This window comes from Dendrobates tinctorius, unplaced genomic scaffold (genome assembly GCF_039654945.1).
Source record: "Dendrobates tinctorius isolate UK_male_01 unplaced genomic scaffold, ASM3965494v1 ptg000308l, whole genome shotgun sequence".
Classification (NCBI taxonomy): domain Eukaryota; kingdom Metazoa; phylum Chordata; class Amphibia; order Anura; family Dendrobatidae; genus Dendrobates; species Dendrobates tinctorius.
In genome coordinates, this window is record NW_027361975.1 from 3,068,457 (window position 1) to 3,085,511 (window position 17,055).

At 44.0% G+C, this 17,055-nt stretch overlaps 1 protein-coding gene across 1 annotated transcript in view; it reads left to right on the forward strand.

The window, feature by feature from the left end:
• Positions 1–5,833: 5,833 nt before the first annotated feature.
• LOC141073593 (membrane-spanning 4-domains subfamily A member 4A-like) overlaps positions 5,834–17,055 on the forward strand; it is a 92,992-nt gene continuing 81,770 nt past the window's right edge. Inside the window, exon 1 of the mRNA XM_073560880.1 lies at positions 5,834–5,895. The gene's annotated coding sequence lies outside the window, so the exon portion shown is untranslated. The remainder of the gene's footprint in view (positions 5,896–17,055) is intronic.

Genomic DNA, 17,055 nt, shown 5'->3' on the forward strand with positions numbered 1-17,055 from the left:
CTTTTCTCATGACTTGAATAATGAAGGGAAAGGGGTCAGGAGGCAAGACAAAGAACGAAGCTGCTGGATAAAGACAAAGCTAAAGAGGAACAGAGACCCAGCAACTTTCTAGTAAGTGTATGCTCATACCACGTACACACACCAAAGCCATTAGGTGTATACAGATATTAGAAACTTAGGCCAGTTTCAAATCATGATTTCTGAGCTTCCAAGTGTATCCGTTTCATATCGGATACACTCGGATCTGAATTCGGCTCCCATGTACCCCTATGGAGATCAGATAGGATGTGTGCCTTTTGGCATCCAATTTTTGCACCATCCGATCCTGTCCAATTTAGTCACGGACACAAAATCGTAGCCTGCTGCGATTTGGTGTCCGTGCCTCAAATTGGACAGCATCGGATCCGTGCCGATCCGACCACCGATAAAATGTGAGCCTATGGACATCAGATCAGAGTTTACCTCAGATCTGATGTCGGCTCCGTGAGCCCTGTCTGTCCGTGTCCTCCCTGTTCTCCTTCCTCCATCTCCTCTATTCTGCTCCCCCCCCTGCTATTCTATTCTGTCGCCCCGCTACTCTTCCCTCTTCTATTCCCTATCCTGTCCCGTGTTCTCTCCCCTCTTTTTGTTTAAAAATAAAATAAAATCTCCTCCTGGAGGATATATCACCTTCCCGCTGGCTCCGGGGATGCAACTGTCACCATCAGGGGAGAAGAACCTCTGGTGATGTCACAGGGGCGATCAGCTGACCTGTCATGTGATCGGCTCTGTGACATCACCAGAGGTCCTTTAGCCTCGATGGAGACTGTGGCATCCCCGGAGTCGGCGGAAGGTGATGTATCCTCCAGGAGGAGATTTTTTTTTTTTAACACACGGAGGGAGAAAACAGATGGCAGGATAGGGAATAGAACAGGGAAGAGGATAAAGGAGAGGAGGGAAGAAGATGGAGGAGGCAGGAGCAGGGAGAGACAGGGACCACAGGATCCACACGGAACCTGCATAGACTCGGATACAGGTGGCTATTTGCCATCTGAATGCAGGGATCCGTGTGGATCTGTGGCTGTTTGTGGGATCTTGCAAAAACTCAGATCCCCACGGACAGCCACAAAATCGTGATGTGAAACTGGCCTTATAGTTCTTGCTTTATTTCTTTTAGGTATTCAATACTCAAGTACATACCATTGTGCGCTTCCTCTGGAAAGTACCAGCCAAACTGTAAGTTCTTCACAAAAAACACACACAGGCTGACACAGCATCCATGTTTAGTTTACTAAATGATTCCTTCTCTTACACTGTGTCATCCTATGCCCCTAGATGCATTCTTTACACAAATCGGGTGCTCAGAAAAGAAAAGAGCTACGACAGAGAACTCAACAAATGCACGAAGAGATTTCCTAAGTTAGAGACTTTCTTTAAAAGGAAATCTACAGAATCTGACGAGCCAAGTCAAGTTGATGTAAATAACAACAGCTGTGATAAATATACATCTCCGACTCCATGTCACTCATCTGATGACACAAATTCTTTAATTACATTGCCCCAAAAACCTGATGGAGAGACAGAAAATGTAATGGATGAAATTGAGCATGCTCAGGAAGGGGTGGAGGATGTTTCAGAGTGTGCATCAGATATTGGGCTGTGGGGTGAACACATTTCAAAAGAAATGCAAGAATATTGCATTGCTTAAGGAGCTACTTTTTTCCAAAATTCTGAGGCAGACTTGCACAACTCTGCTGTGCTTACCACTGGTAACCATCATAGGTACTGTAATAAAAAATGCTTCACACATGTTAACCCCAAAACTAATGAAATTTCATCACGAAATTGGCTATGCTATTCACCATCTCAAGGCAAATTGTTCTGTTTTCCATGTAAACTGTTTTCTAGCAGGCGTTGTGCATTTACATATGGTTTTAATGATTGGAAACATGGTGAGGACAGGCTAGTTAGGCATGAATGTAGTGAGATCCACAAACAAGCTGTCCTGTCAGTAGTGAGCAGACAACAGACAACATCTCGGTTAGACAGTCAGGTGCTTTTGCAAATGGAAAGCGAAAAAATATACTGGCGTAAAGTCTTAAAGAGATCCCTTTCAGTTATAATGTTCCTTGCTGAAAGAGGGCTTCCTTTTAGGGGGAAAAATGAAACAATTGGTTCTTCTCACAATGGGAACTATCTTGGGTTCATGGAAGTAATGGCGAATGTGGATGAATTCCTAGATGAACATATAAAGCTACATGCAAATAAAGGCAGGGGGCATACATCTTACTTGTCTTCGACTGTGTGTGAGGAACTGATACAGATTTTAGGAACCAATGTCCTCTCACTTATTGTGCAGGAATTGAAGAAAGCTAAATTTTTTTCACTGTCTGTGGATTCTACACCAGATGTTTCTCACTGTGACCAACTAACATTTATTGTCCGTTATGTTTTGCCTTCTGGACCTGTTGAAAGATTTTTAGAATTTATTCCTGTTATTGGTCACACTGGCCAACAAATAGCAGAGTTGATTGTTGGTATTCTATCTAAAAATGATATCAATATTAAAGATTGCCGTGGCCAGTCCTATGATAATGCTGCCAATATGAGTGGAAAATACAATGGGGTCCAAACACATGTCAGGAATGTATGTCCTTATGCCACATTCATTCCTTGTGCGGCCCATTCCCTTAACCTGGTAGGGAAAAATTGTGCTGAAAGTATTCCAGAAATTTTCAGATTTTTCAATGTTTTGGAACACCTTTATGTCTTTTTTTCGTCATCTACTGGGAGATGGAGAGTGCTGGTAGACAAATTAAAACCCCTTGGGCTACCAGTTGTAAAACAGCTTTCTGCCACAAGGTGGTCCGCAAGATATGAGGCAGTTTTGGCTTTGTACAAAGGTTACGAGCCAATATGTAATCTTTTACACAGCATGATTACAGATCCAGACTTCAGTTCATGTAAAAATGAGGCAGAGGCTTTGGGTGAGAAGTTAAGTGAACTTGATTCAACCTTTATTCTCGTGGTATGGCATGCAATTTTGGATCGGTTTCATAAAACCAATTTGTCCCTTCAAGAGGCAGGTTTAAATTTAAATACTGTTTTGGCTTTACTTCAGTCTTTGTTAGACTTTGTCAAGAGTCTGAGAGAAGAGTTTGATAAATATGAAAATGAGGCTGTCAACATTTGTGGCCTTAATATGTATAATTCTTCGGTACATCGATTTCGGAAGAGAAATCGTCAGTATGATGATGGTAACTCCGAAGCAATTGTGTTATCCCCAAGGGATAAATTCAAAACTGAAGTTTTTTTTGGTCTCATAGACAATCTAATGAGTGGCCTGTGCCAACGTCTTGGAGCATATTCAGATGTTTGCTCCAAATTTGGCTTTTTGTCTAATTTGTCAAAACTTTCTCCATTGGAGATTAAAGAGGCTGGAAGCAATCTTGTTTGTTCATATCCTGAAGACCTAATGCCTGGTGCAACCGAAACAGAGCTAGTTCAGTTTTCAACATTTTTATCCACCTCCTTTATAAGAGAGAAGACAGGAAAAAACGTATTGTCTGAACTGAATTTGTTCCTACTTCTACACGAACATAATTTAACTCAGACATTTTGTAACACTGAAATTATACTCAGGATATATTTGAGTATGATGGTGTCAAACTGTACTGGCGAAAGGTCTTTTTCCAAACTCAAAAGAATAAAAAATGAGCTAAGGAGCCAAATGGGCCAAGAGCGGTTAAACCATCTTTCTCTTTTAAGCATTGAATGCAAACTTTTGAAAACCCTTGACGTATCCAAAATAATTGATGAATACAGCGCAAAGAAATGCAGGAAAAAATTGTGTTAATTTAGGCTAAAAAAAGGCTTATTGAGGGTTTTACATTCCGATGACACATAAATTAAAAGCGTTATGTTACCCAAAGCAGGAAAAGATGATTATAATGCATATAGAAATAAGGAGGGAGGGGGAATGTTTACTGTGGGAAAAGCATCCTGATAATATATTTGAATACTGACTTTCATCAGACTTTGTGAATTACTTTTACTTGTATCAAAGACTTTATCTAGTGTTTGGTATATGGTATTTTGTGTACTGTATTACACCATGTTCCAAATTATTATGCAAATGTTCTTTTTCTCTGATTTTCCTAAATGGTCGTTGCAAATGACAGTCAGTGTAATAACAGTCACTTAATATACACTCACTGGCCACTTTATTAGGTACACCATGCTAGTAACAGGTTGGACCCCCTTTTGCCTTCAGAACTGCCTCAATTCTTCATGGCAGAGATTCAACAAGGTGCTGGAAGCATTCCTCAGAGATTTTGGACCATATTGACATGATGGCATCACACAGTTGGCGCAGATTTGTCGGCTGCACATCCCTGATGCGAATCTCCCGTTCCACCACATCCCAAAGATGCTCTATTGGATTGAGATCTGGTGACTGAGGAGGCCATTTGAGTACAGTGAACTCATTGTCATGTTCAAGAAACCAATCTGAGATGATTCGAGCTTTATGACATGGCGCATTATCCTGCTGAAAGTAGCCATCAGATGCCTGTTCTTAGCTGAGAGGAGTGGTACCCAGTGTGGTCTTCTGCTGCTGTAGCCCATCTGCCTCAAAGTTCGACGCACTGTGCGTTCAGAGATGCTCTTCTGCCTACCTTGGTTGTAACGGGTGGCAATTTGAGTCACTGTTGCCTTTCTATCAGCTCGAACCAGTATGCCCATTCTCCTCTGACCTCTGGCATCAACAAGGCATTTCCGGCCACAGAACTGCCGCTCACTGGATTTTTTTTCTTTTTCGGACCATTCTCTGTAAACCCTAGAGATGGTTGTGTGTGAAAATCCCAGTAGATCAGCAGTTTCTGAAATACTCAGACCAGCCCTTCTGGCACCAACAATCATGCCACGTTCAAAGGCACTCAAATCACCTTTCTTCCCCATACTGATGCTCGGTTTGAACTGCAGGAGATTGTCTTGACCATGTCTACATGCCTAAATGCACTGAGTTGCCGCCATGTGATTGGCTGATTAGAAATTAAGTCTTAACACACAGTTGGACAGGTGTACCTAATAAAGTGGCCAGTGAGTGTATACCATCAATGGATTTCATTGACAAAAAAACCCCCCCATGACACTGAAAAAGAACACTTGCATAATAATTTGGAACATGGCGTAGTACTGATGTACCTGAAACTAATGGTGCTGTACTTGATTTTAGATATTTTCAGAGGATACTTGAATATATAGTTTCTGGTAAATGTGTGTGTATAAGTAATATTTATATAAGTTATGCATTTGAAACTTTTGCCATTGATATGACTGTATTGTAATAGGAATGTGACAATTTCAATGTATTTTCCACTGTTTAAGTTGCACTTTTGATGAGAAACCTGTGAAAATTGTCAATCTTGTTTACAGATTAAAATTGGACTGTTCAATACTATGGCTTAAATTTTTTATTAATTTTTTTTTCCTTTCCTAAATGAAGGGTAAATTAACTAGATCAATGGATGTTTGACAGGTTATAGCTTCACTCAGCAACAATTTTTCTGGAATAATCTATTTCAGGTATATCGTGACCCCCGTCACGTGATGAGGGGGGCCCACAGAGTCTGAACTGCCCCGGGCCCTGGCTACCCTTAATCCACCCCTGCATATAGTACAGGCTTTAACGCAAGTCTTTATCATGACAATGCCCCACCTTAGTTTATGACATGCTGAATAATCATAAAACATGATGTCAATTTTTGAAAGCAACCAATTACAGATTAGAAATCAAAAGGTGTGTACAACCATAACATGACGCTTCTGCTGATAAGGCCTGGCTCCAATTTCTCTTATAAGAAGTGGAAACTGGGAGACCAGAGTCACATTAGAAACCAAGCACAACACATATTTGTGAGTATACAGCACTTTTCCTAATGTATTCCATATGTTTGGGCCGTGAATGTTTGGTTAGGCATCTTTGGAGAGCAGCTCCCATACAAAAGATATTTAGACATTGATTACGTTGTTAAAGTTAGAACACATATTTGAAGAGATGAAAAATAAGCAGAACAGAGATAATAATTTATGTTGAGCATTTATTACTTTATAATTGTAATAAAATAATGGATTGCATGAAAATATCTTGTATAATGAAAGGCAGCGGAGTTTCTGCCAGTGAGACAGAGACCTAGGCACGTTAAATAAAGCATCCTTTTCATTGTCCAAGTACAGCACACATGAAATCGATCACCTCCGGAACGAAGTCGGGAATGGGAAAATAAAGTCCAGTGCCCTTGGCACTTGCACCCCTGTAAGGTTCTCAGGTGATATCGTGGTTGCCCACATCGCTGGCTCTACAATTGCTTAAAGGGAACCTGTCTCTTTGCACATGCAGTTTGATTTCTGGACAGCATGGTGTAGAGAAGGAGAAGCTGAGCAGAACGACTCATTGAAATCCTTAGTGCCTGTATGTATATAGTCCAGTGGTCGGTCCTTTTCAGTTATTGACAGCTATTTCAGAATGCACAGTCATACAGGAAAGACTGATAGGACTGATAACACTTGACTCATGCATACAAATATCTGGGATTTCAATAAATAAAATGCAAGGTTTACTGAAAATGTTTCCACTAAAATGTATAGCTATATGATTAGTTTCTCTTGCTCAATAACATCCTGCCTGCAGATGAGATACCATGTTCATATGACAGTATTACTAGACGGGGCATGGCCTTGGCTCAACACAACTGTATGGAGCAAAGCCGTGCCCTGTGGCCAAGGGTGTGAATAACACAAACATACCCTTTGGTCCTGGGTCTGAAACCGATGAATTCCCGCAGCTCACTGAGTGTGCACTGGAGAGATTCATAAGTCTGCAGTCAATTAGAGTGACTACAGACCTGCCGGTTTTGACGGGACGACCCCTTTAATCTGAAATTGCAATGTATTATATATCTATCAGTGTGAACTTCAATTAGACATTCATGGAGAAATGGACAACCCCTCACTGTTTGGAGCCGCTTAGTTGTTGCAGTTTTTGACCATAACATTTATGGTGTTAAATGAGTTAAACGTTACCTCTGATACCAGCTGCTGCAGCTCAGTTCATACTATCCCAGTGCTATGTGAACCCCCTGGCAGCATTGAATACATTCAGTCATATTAAAAAGGTGTTAAGGCATTACTTTTAAACTTTTTCAGTTTTGGGCAAAAAAAAATCAACGTCTAATTGGCTTGCAAATATTTTGAACTCTCCTGTGAGACCCTGTTAGTCAAAAATATTCTTAGATTAAAACAGTTTTCAGGATAAGATGGACTCCTGCCCATTAGGCCTCTTCACACATCCTCTTAAAAAATAGTATACGACATGGTTTGTTTTTACTATTCATGCTGGTTTTTTTTTTTGCCCTGCGTGTGTACGTGTACCATCCACGTGCCTCTGTATGACACTTACCGGCATAGAATGTAGAATGCAATTACAGATTTTTAGGTGTTAAAGATGTGCAAAGATTGAGACATAGATATCTACATGCATTAGATTCTGTACATGCATTAATTTAATAAGTAAGTACCGTAAATGAAAAAAAATATGTGGGTGACCCTCATTTTTGGTAACCAGCAAATGTAAGGCGGTCAACTGTGAGCTGAGATTATCAAGCTGGGAAGGTCCATGGTTATTGGGCCCTTCCCAGCCTAAAAATACAAACGTGCAGCCGCCCCAGAAGTGGTGCATCAGGAGATGCTCCAATTCTGCTTTGTTGCCTTCAGTCGTCACAACTGCCCTTGCCCTGCTGCGGTGGAAATCGGGGTAATGGGGTTTGAGGTTGAGGTCAGCTGTGAATTGTCCAAAAACGCAGGTGGCATGATGCACTGATATTAGTAGTGTTGCGGTGTCGATCGGACAACCACCTTACTAACTCTGTAATAAAAAAACACAAAAATATTTTATTCAAATAAACACCACCTGACACTTTTCCTGGTTCACCACTTTATTAAAAAAAAATCCCACACAGGTTCAATGTAGTTCAGCGAATTGAAAGAACGTACACACAATACACAGAGAAATAAAAGAGACACTTTCCCTCGTTCACCACTTTATTTAGGAAAAAGTAAGTTCCCACGCACGTCCAACGGAGTCCACGAAAATCCAGTGAAGTCTTTTGAATCATTCTTACAAAGCCTATGGAGGCTCATTCTGAAGCTCCATAGTCCCTGAAAACAGCCACTGCAAGGTCATGATGTGTGAGACCCAGGGGACCTGAACAGCAGTGACATAAGTAACGTTACCCTTCATCATAGTTACCGAATCATGCAGAGGGCAGCATGACCCGGTGACTCATGTTCATAGCCTCATAGATTATAATGGGTGTGCATGTGTATGTGTCTCCGGTACATGTGAAAACGGATGCCACACATTCCGGAAACAAGGACATGTGAAGGGGGCCTTATATTGTGCCTGACCCGGCTTGTTCTATTCCATTCTACACAACAAAGCTGAAGAGTGAACTGCAGAAAACGTCATCCTTTTGTGGGTACTTAAAAATTAATACATCATGAAATTACATTAACTTTTAGTTAACTTCTTTAAATAACTCAGCAATGGCTAGATCAATTTATTTTAAAATATCGATTATGAATACACATTTTCTTACTTTGCTATCCATTGAAGTGACTGGGAACCTTAACCCCTTTACCCCCGAAGGTAGTATGCACGTTAATGACCAGGCCAATCCCCGAGGGATCCTTTCACAGTAATGATGCAGAAGAGTTACTCTGAACTCCGTCTGGCCTCTGTTCAATGGTGTCCTTCTTTTCAGAAGTGCACAAAACTGTGTCCGATGGCACTTTTGTGCAATACTAAAAAGACAGACACCGCCAGATCACAGGTCAGACGGCGTTCATAGTGTCTCCATCAGCCTCATTATAAAGAATCTTCCACTAGAGGTTCCGTCTGAATCACGTATTTCAGAGATTTACATTGAAACCCCGATGCAAGAGCTCAGCGCACAGCTCAGGATAAATGTGCACTGAGCCTTACTGTGATCTTTGGGAGGCAGAAAAAAATATCAACAGCAGGTGAAGAATTGGCTTTATTTATTTTTTACGCCATTCCTCATGCAGTATAATTAATTAGGCAACTTTATTCTTCGGGTCAGTGTGATTACAGCGATACCAGATTTATATCGAGTTTTTATGTTTGGCTGCTGCCACACACTAAAAGACGCTTTTTATTGCAAAAAAATAGTTTTTGCGTCAAAACATTTTGAGAGCTGTAATTTTCCCATATTTTGGCCCACAGAGTCATGTGAGGGCTTGTTTTTTGCAGGATGAGTTGACGTTTTTATTGGTACCATTTTCGGGCACATGCCATTTTTGATTGCTTTTTAGTCCGCATTTCTTTAAATGGCCTATCACCTCATAACACTTATCTAACTATCCCTTTTTTGCCCACACAAAATTGTCTTCCATTTACAGCTGTGAATTAACGTTTCAATGAGGACCTGGTGGCTAAGATAGCGATCTAAGCCTTCTTTGCTGGGAGCCCAGATACCTCATGCAACAGCTCAATTTTTTTTTAGTTTCCCAGCCACACTCAGGTGGCACAAACATCAGTTTCATAGACTACTATTGGAAGAAAAATGTAAGGATAGTAACACAGGTAGGTAGATCATTTTATAATGACACAGCAGCAGTCATCTATGGGCCATGCATGAGGTATTAGGGTCTGGACCAGCACACCACCAGCAAAACTGAAGACACATTCTGAGAGAACGCTGACTGCCGAGCATGACAAAACATCCAAGGTGTGACAGGTGAGCTCAGGCCACTCTTCCATTTTTGAAGACCAAAATGCAAAGGGGTCCAAACACCCCCGATGGAATTTATATTAAGCTCCAGATACTCCTGCACCATTCATTCACAACATGTCAGACTTGTACTCTGTTCTGCTGGTGCACGGGCTGGTCTCAAAAATTTGTTAAACGACCCACAGTAATTGCCTATGCCACTTACACTGCTGCTAATGTTTTTGCGATGATGCCTTGATGTTCCCAAGGTTGGACATTTAGAACTGGGATGTACACTGGGTGCCTCACTGCTGTCTTGGGGAAAACCACTCTTAAGATTGTCTACAAGCGTGTTTCGATACTCCAGCATGCGCGCATCCCTTTCCAGGTAGGAATAATCTGGCTAAATTTAGTTTTGTACCATGGATCTAACAGAGTGGCAACTCAGTAGTCAGCACTATTTCTAACCCTAAGAATACGGGCACTGTATTGAAGATGGTAGAGCAAGATGACACTCATGTGTCGGGCACTTCCATGAGGTCCAAGTCTATGGTGTGTTGGTGGCGGAGTAACACTCAAGGTTGCTTCCTCCGTCCCCTCCCACCATGGACAACAGAGAGCAGATCATTATGCTCTTCATCTCCTGACTGTTGCTCCTGCATCTTCATTAACAGTTTGTCTGGTACCATGAGTTCCCCGTTGATTGTTGTAAGCCACCCTCCCATGGCACCAACCTGTTCGACTATAGTCTGGAACTTAGAGATATTGTTATCCCTTTCACATCCTTCTCTGCTTCCACCTCTTCCCCTGGGACCATCACCTCAAAGAGCAAAGAGCATGTAGATGACCAGAATAGTAATGGTGATGATGGCATTGTCAGCGATAACCATCTTATTAGCCATTTCAAAACTGTGCAGAAGGGTGCAGAGGTCCATCACCTGTGCTCACTCTGTATTGTGTTGGCCCAGGCTATACAAAAGGACATACTGCAATAGGGCTCATCGCTGCTGACACAGCTGCTGCAACATGTGCACAGTAGAATTCCATTGTGATTTCTGTAGAAATGCAAGTCAATGACATGTGGGGTGTGATTGTGGGAAGAGAGTACACAGCAACTGTTCTTTCTGCAGCAGCGCATCCAGGTCAGGATAGTGGTGGAGAAACTGTACCACCAGGTTGAGAACATGAGCCATGCAAGGCACGTGTTTGAGGTTGCCACGGCTTAGGGCCGCCAACAGGTTTGCAACGTTATCGCACATGGCCTTCGTATGGAGGTGGAGGAGATTCTATTTTCACTGTTGAAATGCATGTCTGATTAAGGGAGAGGTATAGGTAACAGGTGGAGGTCCTAGAGGAGGAGGCAGAAGCAGTGGAGGAACTGTAGATACAGATGTCTGTCCTACAAGCCTTGGGGATTCAAAGACTTGTGAAACAGCCCCATGATCACCTGCCCCCCACACTCACAAGACTCACCCAGTGCCCAGTCAATGAGATATGAGAACGGAGCCAAGATTACTACGTAGATAAGGGAACTGAAAGGCGTTTACTACAGAGATGTGGGAGCATAACCGAGCTTACTACAGTGATAAGGGAGCAGAACAGAGCTTACTACAGAAATAACGGAGCAGAACCAACCTTACTACAGAGATATGGGAGCAGGACTGAGCTTACTACAGAGATAAGGGAGCCAACTGTATAGATTGAGAAAAGTAGGGGTCTTAAGGTACTGTCACACTTAGCGATGTACCAGCGATCCCGACCAGCGATATGACGCGGTCAGGATCGCTGGTACATCGCTAAGTGGTCGCTAGTGAGCTGCCACTCAGGCAGATCTCACCAGCGACATCGCAGGGGTCGGGGGTCGTTACTTACCTGTCAGACGAGGCGATCCTGCGTCCTCCCGCCCGGCTCCACGCATCGCTCGTCCTCACAGCAGGAAGCTCCACAGGAAGCTGACGACGAGAAACAGTCCAGGATGTTCTCGCGCGATCAGCGATAACCAGCGGGGGAGCCGGTCGGAGGTAAGTATCAGACACAGAGATATCGCTAGCAATATCGCTATAACGTCACTAGTTATAGCGATATTGCTAGCGATATCTCTTAGTGTGACATGCCCTTTAGAACAAAGCCTTGGGGGACTTCAACAGAGAGAGAGTGGGATGAGGAGGTAGTGTGGGAGTGGGAGACGCTGAATGTGCGGTTGGAAAGGTATGAGGTGATCCAGGATAGGGCGAGGTCTTTGATGTCAAAGGACGAGAGGATCAGTAGTTGGAGGCAGTGGTCAACTGTGTCATAAGCAGAGGGCAGGTCTAGAAGGAGGAGTATACAGTATTGTCCGTTAGCTTTGGTTGTAAGTAGGTCGTTAGTAATTTTGGTCAGGGCTGTCTCAGTGGAGTGATGGGGGCGGAAACCAGATTGTAGATTGTCAAAGAGCAAGTTAGATGAGAGGTGGGAGGAATGTTCAGCGTGGACGTGCTGCTCCAGGAGTTTGGAAGCAAATGGTAGCAGCAATATTGAGTGATAGCTGGACATAGCGGTTGGGTCGAGGGTTGGATTTTTAAGGATAGGTGTGATTTTGGCATGTTTGAAAGCAGAAGGGAAGGTACCAGAAGTTAGTGATAGGTTGAATAGGTGGGTTAGGGATGGGATAAGAGTGGTGGTGAGGTTGGGGAGGAGATGGGATGGGATGCGGTAGAGTGTACAGGTGGTGAGGTGGGATTTGGAGACAAGACAATAAAGCTCCCGTTCAGTGATATTGGAGAGTGAGGTTATGGGGTTTGGGCATTGGTCTTTCAAAGGGGTTGTGGTGGTTGAACAATGAAGAGTTGAATTGTTTGGTCGATCTTATTTTTGAAGTGTGTGGCACTGTTTGTGTCATGGATTGAGGATATGGATGCCAGTGGTAGAATGGAGTCAGAGAGCTTGTGGGTGTCTAAGTCTGCGAGGCTTCTGCGGGGGTGCACATGTTGGTGGACATGGGTGACAGGTGAGGAGTGTTATGATTGAGTCACCGTAGGAGGCAAAAATAGAAATGCTAGCTAAGTCCAGAAAACCAGAGAAGTTGGCAGCTATCGGATTGCAGACCCCTGAACCTATCAACACAACTAGCAGTAGCCGTGGGGGGCTCCTACGATGCCCTAGGCCCCTCGATCACAGCCGGAGGACTACATAGCCTAAAGACAGAAAGGGAAATCTAAACTGCCCCAGAGCAGACCCCAAAGCAAAAGGCAGCCCCCCACATATAATGACGGTGAAGCAAGAAGAAAGAACAAAACACAGACAGAAAGATAGACTGAGCAAAGATGGGGCCCACGCTAGCTTAGATAGGAAAGGACAGGAAGGCTGCTGTTTGCAATCCGTGAAAAACCCTATGAAAATAAGAGCCAACCAACTGACAGTAAAAAAGGCCCTGAAGACGCTAGGCTTCAAAAAAGCTATGTCAGTACTCAGGAATATTCTGAAGACAGAGCAACAGGCAAAAGGAGATTCAGCTCACCCCAGCAGGGAATGGCAGAATCCAGAAAAGCAAGGAAAACAAAACACTAATGCAAAAAGGCAAAGCAGAAATCTTAGCTTTAGATGAGCAGGAATCAGACTGGTTTCCTAGAAGTCCACAGAGAAATCACCCGCAAGCCAGAAGGGCGTCGGCAGCCTTATATCCAGTCATTATCTTCACTCAGCCAGTCATCATCATCAGCCCCAGGTGTTTGACAATCAGGCTCACTACCTTTCTTCACCAGAAGAGGGAGTTCCTCGGGCCTCAGTAGTGAAGGGGAAAATGAACTCACAACAGTACCTCCCCCTTGAGGAGGGGTCACCAAACCCTCAACCACGCCACCAGGACGATCAGGGTGAGCCCGATGAAAGGCACTCACCAATCTTTTGGCATGAATATCAGAGGCAGAGACCCAGGAATTATCCTCCTGACCATAACCCTTCCACTTAACCAAATACTGGAGTCTCCGTCTAGCCAGACGGGAATCCAGAACTTTCTCTACCTCATATTCCATGTTACCTTCAACCAATACAGGGTCTGGAGGTGCAACCCCCGGAACAACAGGTTCAACAAACCTCTTCAACAAAGATTTATGGAACACATTATGGATTTTAAATGTGACAGGAAGAGCCAAATGAAAAGAGACCGGATTAATAATCTCCAAAATCTTGTAAGGTCCAATAAATCTAGGCTTAAACTTAGGAGAAGCCACCTTCATAGCAATATTTTTTGATGATAACCACACCATATCACCAACCTTAAATTGGGGACCAATGGTCCTATGTCGGTTGGAAAACCGCTGGGCCTTTTCCTGGGAGAGAGATAACTTATCCACCACTTGGTCCCAGATCTGGTGCATTCTCTCTACCACAGTGTCATTTATTCCATGGCGCTTTACATGTGAAAAGGGGCAAATGTAGACAAGTACAATAAACATGAGCAAAATAAGGCACACAAAAGTACAGAAGGAGAGAGGACCCTGCCCACGAGGGATCACAGTCTACAAGGGATGGGTGAGGATACACTATGAGAAGGTAGAGCTGGTTGTGCGGCGGTTTAGTAGACTGAGGATCACTGCAGATTGTAGACTTGTCGGAAGAGGTGGGTCTTCATGTTCTTTTTGAAGGTTTTTGTGGTAGGCGAGAGTCTGATGTGATAGGGTAGAGAGTTCCAGAGTATGGGGGAAGCAAGGGAGAAGTCTTGTATGTTGTTGTGGGAAGAGGAGATAAGAGGGGAGTAGAGGAGATCTTGAGAGGATTGAAGGTTGCGTGTAGGTAAGTACTTGGAGACCAGGACACATATGTATGGAGGAGACAGGTTGTGGATGGCTTTGTATGTGATAGTTAGGGTTTTGAACTGGAGCTTCTGGATGATAGGAAGCCAGTGAAGGGCTTGGCATAGGAAAGAGGTTGGGGAATAATGGGGAGACAGGTGGATTAGTCAGTCAGCAGAGTGTAGGAAGGATTGGAGAGGTGCCAGAGTGCTAGAGGGAAGGCAAGAGAGTAGGAGGTTGAAGTAGTCAAGGCGGGAGATGATAAGGGCGTGCACTAGTGTTTTTGTGGCTTCATGGTCAAGAAATGCACAGAGCCAGGAATTTTTTTTTAGTTTGAGAGGGCAGGAGGAGGCCAGGGTTTGGATATGTGGCTTGAAAGTGAGGGCAGAGTCAAGGAACATCCCGTGGCACCGAGCATGCGGGACTGGGGAAAGTAAGCAGCCATTGAGATTGATGGATAGGTCTGGTGGAGGGGTAGAGTGAGATGGGGGAAAGATGATGAATTCTATTTTGTCCATGTTCAGTATTAGGAAGCAAGCAGAAAAGAAAGCTGAAATAGCAGACAGACATTGTGGGATTTTGGTCAGTAAGGAGGTGAGGTCAGGTCCAGATAGGTAGATATGCGAGTCATCGGTGTAGATATGATACTGCAAACCGTGGGATTCTATGAGCTGTCTCAGGCCGAAGGTGTAGATGGAGAAGAGTAAGGGTCCTTGAACTGAGCCTTGGGAAACACCGAAAGACAAGAGGCAAGGTGAGGAGGTGGTGTAGGAAAGGGAGACAATGAATGTTCGGTCTGTTAGATATGACAAGATCCAGGATAGGGCCAAGTCTGTGGTGCCAAGAGATGAGAGAATCTGTAGCAGGAGGGAATGGTCCACAGTGTCAAAGGCAGGAGACAGGTCCAGGAGAAGGAGGACAAAGTAGTGTCACTTGCTCTTGGCAGTTAGTAGCTCGTTGGTGCCTTTAGTTAGGGCAGTTTCAGTTGAGTGATGCAGTCAGAAGCCAGATTGTAATCGGTCAAAGAGGGAGCAGGAGGAAAGATGGGAGGACAGTTCAAGATGGACATGCTGTTCCAGTAGTTTTGAGGCATAAGGGAGGGTTTTTTGAGGATGGGTGTGATTGAGGCATGTTTGAAGGATGAGGGGAAGACACCATTTGCAAGTGAAAGGTTGAAGAGATGTATTAGGGTTGGGATGAAGACTGTGGCAAGGTTAGGGATGAGGTGGGATGGGAGCGGGTCAAACATGCAAGTGATAAGATGTGATCTAGACAGAAGGGTGGAGAGCTGATCTTCTGTCATGGTGAAGCTGGTTTTAGAATTACAGGGCTGAGCAGTTAAGAGGAGGAGCACTGGGAGCTGTTGGCGAAAGCTTTCTCTGATGTTATTGATCTTCTGCTGAAAGAAAGAGGCAAAGTCTTCAGCAGAATTGAGAGAAGAGGGAGGAGGTGCTGGGGAACGGAGTAGAAAATTGAAAGTGTTGAAAAGATGTTTAGGGTTGTGAGACAGAGAGGATATGAGAGATGAAAAGTAAGTTTGAAGTTGGCGAGGGACTGCTTGTATGCGATGAAATGCTTGGCAGAGCGGGATCTCTTCCATCTCCGCTCAGCGACCCTAGAAGCCCGTCTCAGTTCTTTGGTCAGGCTGGTCAGCCAGGACTGCCTGCTCATTGTATGAGTTTTGCTATGTGTGAGGGGGTGACCGAAGCAAATGTTGTTGTCATTGTGGTGTTATAAAAAGTGGCAGCAGCATCTGTGTAATGTAAGGAAGCTATGTCTGTAAGAGGGAGAAGGGACTCAGAGAGTGATTGTAAATTGAGGTGTTTGAGATTTCTGCGAGTGTGAGTTAGTTTGTGGAGTGGGGGTTGCGCACTAGGAGAGGAGAGGGAAGAGAATGTCAGTAGGTTGTGGTGAGACAGGGGGAGGGGTGAGTTAATGAGATTAGTAAGGGAACAGAGGCGGGTGAAGATAAGGTCCAGTGTGTGACCATCTTTGTGAGTGGCCACAGAGGACCATTGAGTGAGGCCACAGGAGACAGTTGAACGATAAAAGTTTAGAGGCAGCTGGGCTGGAAGCATCTATTGGGATATTGAAGTCACCCATGATGATAGTGGGGATGTCAGCAGAAAGGAAATGAAGTAGCCAAGTGGTGTAGTGGTCAAAAATGGTGGAGATGGCTGGTTCTGGTGGTAGATGACAGCCAGCTGAAGGTTAGAGGGGGAATAGATGTGGACGGAGTGCACCTCAAACGAGGGAAGAGTAGCAAAGGGAGGTAGCAGAATTGGGGTAAAGGAGCTGGTATCGGAGAGGAGCAAGCCAACTCCTCCACCACGTTTGTTGCTGTGGTGAGGGGTGTGAGAGAGATTGAGTCTGCCATAAGAAAGTGCAGCTGAAGAGGCTGAGTCAGAGGGGGTGAGCCAGGTTTCAGCAATGCTAAGGAAGGAGAGATTGTTGGTGTTAAAGAGGTCATGGGTAAACAACAGTTTATTGCAGACAGAGCGTGCGTTCCATAGTGC